Raw genomic sequence first — 6,000 nt, 5'->3', positions numbered from 1 at the left:
AAAAAACGAATGTGATGAAAATGAAGCGTTCCAGTCGAAATGACTGCACTGGTAGTTCTAGTGTTAATAAACGATACACCAAGTTCTTCGTTAATTCTACTCTAATCTTAGCACAAAACCCCTACCTGCCGGTGTTTAACAACATCCCTAATCCTTCCAAATTGTTTTTGGCAGGCAAGCGAACGCTTACGAAGCTGCAGGAAACAAACGCGAGTGAAACATTAACATGCTAACGTTGCCTTTACACATGCCATGCATGCATGCTACTAGTCTCTAGTGTTGTTTGGGGTAACAAAAAAACAAACTCCATCCAAAACAAAACAAAAAAAAATCACATTGAAATATTTACTGAAATTTTATGATCATTACAATGGAGCCGCTATTACTGGTTTTGGTGGAATGGATTTTACGGACCCAACTTACGGACCCAACTTACGAACCCAACTTACGGAACTCCACACTAAAAACAAATGCACAGACACAAGCATATATTTATATACTAAATATACATAGTTACTCCCGAGATGCAGTTCAGGAGCGTAGTAATTGAGCCAGGCGGTTACGTGGCTTTTTTTTTGGGGTGGAAATTTTAGATCCTGGATTGGGTTACTTTTTACCCTCCTCTTCTTCATCTATCCATTGGCCCACCTCTGGTGTGGGGATTTTGTTTTGTTTTCAACAAAGCAGTACTGAAAATTCTTTTCCTTCGTGTATGGACCGAGGACCTGGATTTTCCTAGCATTCGGACGCAACGTGCATTTTAGTGCCAATATTTATCCAATGTGTTCCCGCTGACCTGCCACTAACCCGGGTGGCGTGTGTTGCTGAAGATGCTGTTTGCTAAGCCAAAGGCTCGCCCGGTTATTACCGTTGTTCGCCGTAATCGTGCACCATTGGTGGCTAACGAAATTGGGTTTTTTTGGCTGTTGCGCCATTCCCTCAATCACCACCGACTTCCCCGAGTCAGTGCAATTGTCGTGTTGTGCACGGTTGGGATATCTTATAGCTTTATTTTAGGTGTTTGTAGGTTGTGTTTTGAGAATGGTATTCAATTTTTCGTTTTTTTAAATTCTCTTTCTCTTTTGTAATAATCTGTATCATTCCGTTCCGTGTTATGATTCTAGCTACCCGCCATATTCAGCCTGGTTTTGCATGTTTCACTTCGTTGGTTCGTTGTTGTGTTTGGTTATTGTTTTTGATTTGCAAAGGCACGATCTGGCGATTTTTGCGCTTCCGTACGAACGATGGTGTCGTATCCCGTTGCTTTCAAATGCTTTCCAAACACATTGCCACGAGTTGATTGGTTTAGGTGAATAAAAATGTAACACTATCCCGTAGCTTAAAGGGAAGGTTGCAAATTGGCTGCATGAAGAGTGATAGAATCCGGAAGCACATAAATTCCCATCCCCAGGTTTGCCCACGTAATGGGTTCGCATGGTTAACATGTGTGTGTGTGTGTAGACAAAGTGATATTATGTTGTTGATGTCATAAATTTTCCCCCCGGATAGCAAAAACCCGTCGAAGCTTCAGCATCGGCCTGTGCTGTCCAGACAGGGCATCTAAACCTCCCGTACGAGGAAAACGATGAAGCGATGATTGTAGGGTGCGAAAAAAGAAAACGAATACTTCAAAAATACTCTCCATCCGGAGTTTTCTTCACCGCAAAGCGAATGCTCACAGCACGGGGGCGATTCGTAAGGATTTTGTGGCGTAAATTTTATTAGTTTCCAAGTACGACCGTGCGGCCTGGTCTGTGGCTGTGTGTCTGTGGGAACACTGAGTGCACGAGATTGTACCACCCTGGGTATGGAGTTGTCATGTTTGTGTCGTTGTTGCCTTCACTTCCGTCAGCAACCTACTACTTCATCGTGTGCAAGTATCCCGTTTGAGAGCGGGTGGGAAACGCGGAAAAAAAAGTCAAACGAATTTCTGGTGAAAAGTACCATGCGTCTCCATTTCATAACGGATGCTTGCGGTTGCTTGTTTTGCCCCGTTTTGCTGGGATCCTACGATCCCACACTCTGGGTCCGATATTTGTATTGTACTACGTGGGTGAAAAAGTGACGCATTCGTCGTTATGTTGATGACGAGAAATAACACCGTGTGTCCGTGATGGAAGGCGAAAATTGAAGCATTAAGCCGACGTGCAAAGGCACAGCGCAGTAGATTGAGCGCAAAACGTGCTCTTGCGAGACTGTAGCCAGGCGCTATCAACTGCTGTGGGTGGGTTTAACCTTTTGATGAATTTGTGTTTGAGGTTTTAGACGCATTCTCAACAGGTTCGCTGCTGTGCGCTAGATGTTGATTAAAAGAGAAACAAGTGCAACTGATGGATGGGATGGAGTGCCTGTTGTTTTTTTTATTTGGAAGCGGAAGCATACAATAATGTAGGTTAGGAAAATAAATAGACATTTTGATGATGCCAACTGGTAATGTTTTTTTTTTGCTGTACTGTGAGGAGTTACTTAATTTATGCACAGTGTATGTTGAATATGGTTTGGTGTAATGTACGAATTTTGTTTCGTATTGTATCTGAAATGCTTTAAATATGTTTTAAGTTTAAGATTAAAGTTTACTCTTTCGTGAAATGTTATGCGCTTCGATGTTTGCAATCAATGCTGTACTGATAATAATACTGATACTGATAATATTTTCAAAATAGTAAAAGAGTCAACAAACTTTTATGTTTCAAAATAGTATGACATAAGCAACCTTTAACACTAAAAACTGTATAAGAAATGGTACAAAATGGTGTTGAAAACTAAAATCCATGGAGCCATTTAATTTAAATAAATATGTTTTTATTCTTCTATATTGCAATCAAATATTTTTTTCGCTTCCATCAAAAATATCCGAAATTTAGGAATGTAGTAAAACTATCCAATCCATGCTTTCATTATTAGAGGATCTACTCCCCACATAAAGAAAATCATCCTCTGTGCATGATAGCTTTAAGTAAGATGTTCCATTGAGGTAAAAATTTCAACGAAAAGATGCAGTTTTATTATGATGTGTCCGAAGAAATGTAGCTGATCCATACGCCAAGAAGCGTTCGAATTTGTAAAGTAAGTAAATATTTTCTTACAACAGCAGTTTATTGTAGTTTATAGTAATAATTCTATAGTAACGTAAAGTTGCAGAAAAAACAACAACATCACCACAAAAAATCCCTAGCGTTATGCTACGGTGACTGGCCAGATGCAATCGTCCATCGTTCGGTGGTTTCTTATTTCTGTGTTTGACCACCGGAAATACGGTCAAAGTCCGAGTCAGCAACACAATAATAGTGAAATATGGCACCATTGCTACTGGATAGTGCAGACATATAAAACGAAAGAAAAAAAAACGAAAGTATGACACTTGGACCATACACAAGAGCAACACGCGAAAATTGCCACCTTTCTTTTCTTTTGAATGTTTCAGCATTCTTGGCTAGATACATAGTCGACCGTTCGAGCATCGTCGAAGAAAAGTACTTCTTCAGCAAGGATGGACAAACAGGATGAATCCGAAGATAAAAAAGAGGAACGAAACGAAGAAACGGAAGAAGAACGAACGAAAGGTGAGAATGAATGGGATAGAGTTGTAGCTGCATCCTGCTTAAGCACATCCTGGACAGCACAACCACCAGCCCCAGGAAAAACGCTAGCACAATGCACGAAACAAGTCTGGTCGCGTTGAGCTGCGCTTGGGTATCGTTTAATTAGTTTAATGGTCACCTGGAATTTTCTGCTCAAAATAAATTACTCTCGATACAAGCGACCACGTAGCTCATTAGGGCAGCGGGTTCCGTTGCTGCAGCGGTTTTGGTAACGCTTGCCGTACGGCATAGCGCCTCGTGACTTTTTCCCGTGGTTTGGTTAGTGTCAGGTTTCGGAAGGAACTGCAACGTTAATTATTTTACTGCACCACACACACACAGACACACACAGCATATCACCTTTATACTGGGACTGTGCTAGTGAGCGGGCAGCTCTACTTTTATTATTTATTTTTATACTTTTTCTGTTGCGTCTTAAGTAGCTGAATCAGCTAGATGAATGAAAAAAAGCGTGTAAAAACAATCCTCTCACCAATACTCACGGCATGTTTAATGGGGAGATTTATACTGCGAAGAAAATGGCAAGGAGCATCAAACACGCATACATTTTGATACGAAGTAATGAAATAAATGATTGTGCGTAAAAGTGTTGAATGGGGGTTTTTTTCATTTGTGACTGATTTTTGTTGTTCTTGTTAAGAATGGCCAGGCCGTATTAAGACTTATTAAACCACGTAGCAGGATAGTCAGTTCTGTTGTCAGTGTTTGTAGCAATACCGCACTGATATGGGTATGGATCCGAAGCCTCTCTAAGAATAATATAGGCACCCCATATCCTACTCCGACTCAATACGTCCCCGTCGTACATAATGATAACATATCTCTCCTAATATCTGAGCTTGGGTATACGGAGAAACCCAACCCCTTGGGAAGATGGATTATATGACTAAATTGAGCGCAGGGGGACAGCCACCGTCTGTTCTCCATGTCAGGGGCGGCTGGATGTCCCTTCTGTCCTGGCACCCTTCGGAAATTAAAACAGCTATAATGCGTAGGCCCTCCAACGAGACAGTGGGTTGGAGGAGAGGCCTTGCAAGCCACCCCAATAGAAATGCAACGAAAAGTAATCAAGACATTTCGAATCGGAATAAAATATATCGACCCACGCAACCGAACAAGGACTACGACTGGAAACTCGGGGCATGGAACTGCAGATCCCTCACAGCACCCGGAAGTACCCGCATTCTTTCCAGCGAGGTGAGGGCAAGCGGCTTCGGTGTAGTAGCTCTTCAGGACGTGCGATGGAAAGGAGTTATGGAGCGCTCCTACCGCAGGGATTGCAAGATCTACCAGAGCGGTGGTGAAAAGCATGAACTCGGTACAGCGTTCCGGATCATAGGTGCGATGCGAAAGAGAGTAATCGTTTGGTGGCTGATCAACGAACGGATGTGCAGGTTTAGGGTTCGTGGAAGGTTCTTCAACCTGAACATTATTAACGGGCATAGTCAGCACGTTGGAAGCACCGATGCACCTATACGCCCTTGAACAAGTGCAAGTACGACCGCTGCCCAAAACACGAAGTCAAGATCGTCATCGGAAACTTTAACGCTCAGGTCGGACGGTAGGAGGCATACAAACCCATGATAGGTGCCTCCGCGATCCTGGGACGAAATCATTAGTGCCATCAAACAGCTGAAATGCAACAAGTCAGCTGGCAGCAATAGTCTGGTGGCAGAGCTGTTCAAGATGGGCCCGGAGATGCTTGCCGCGCTTATGCATCGGCTGATCGCAAGGATTTGGGATCAGGAAGAACTACCGGACGAGAGGAAGCTGGGTGTCATACACCCAGTGTACAAAAAGGACGACAGGCTGGTCTGTGCTAACTTCCGAGCCATCACAGTCCTGAATGCTTCCTGTCCAGGATCTGTCCCGAATACTCACTGCAGACTTGCGCCCCTTGCCACAGATTTCGTCGGAAGCTACCAACCTGGATTTGTTGTAGACAAATCGACCACGGACCAAATCTTTACTCTACGACAAATCCTCCAGAAGTGCCGAGAGCATCGTATCCCTATGCACCACCTGTTCATTGACTTTAAGGCAGCCTACGATACCATAGATCGGACCAAACTATGGAACACCATGCAGCAGTACGGATTCCCAGGGAAGCTGGTACGGCTGTTAAAGGCCACGATGGATGGGGTGCACTGCAAGGTGAGAGTATCGAACATGCTGTCGGAATCGTTCGAATCTCACCGGGGTCTGAGGCAAGGGGACGGACTCTCCTGTTGGTTGTTCAACATCGTTCTGGAAGGTGTCATGCGAAGCGCGCGCTTTAACATAAGGGGCACGATTTTCACCCGTTCTCTCCAATTTCTCGGCTTCGCGGATGACATCGACATCATCGGACGGACATCTGCGGCGGTGTGCGACGCGTACACCCGACTGAAACGCGAGG

The sequence above is a fragment of the Anopheles funestus genome, chromosome 2RL (assembly GCF_943734845.2).
Source record: "Anopheles funestus chromosome 2RL, idAnoFuneDA-416_04, whole genome shotgun sequence".
Taxonomy (NCBI): Eukaryota; Metazoa; Arthropoda; class Insecta; order Diptera; family Culicidae; genus Anopheles; species Anopheles funestus.
The sequence above is the reverse complement of the archived record's forward strand: the minus strand, read 5'-3'. Positions refer to the sequence as shown.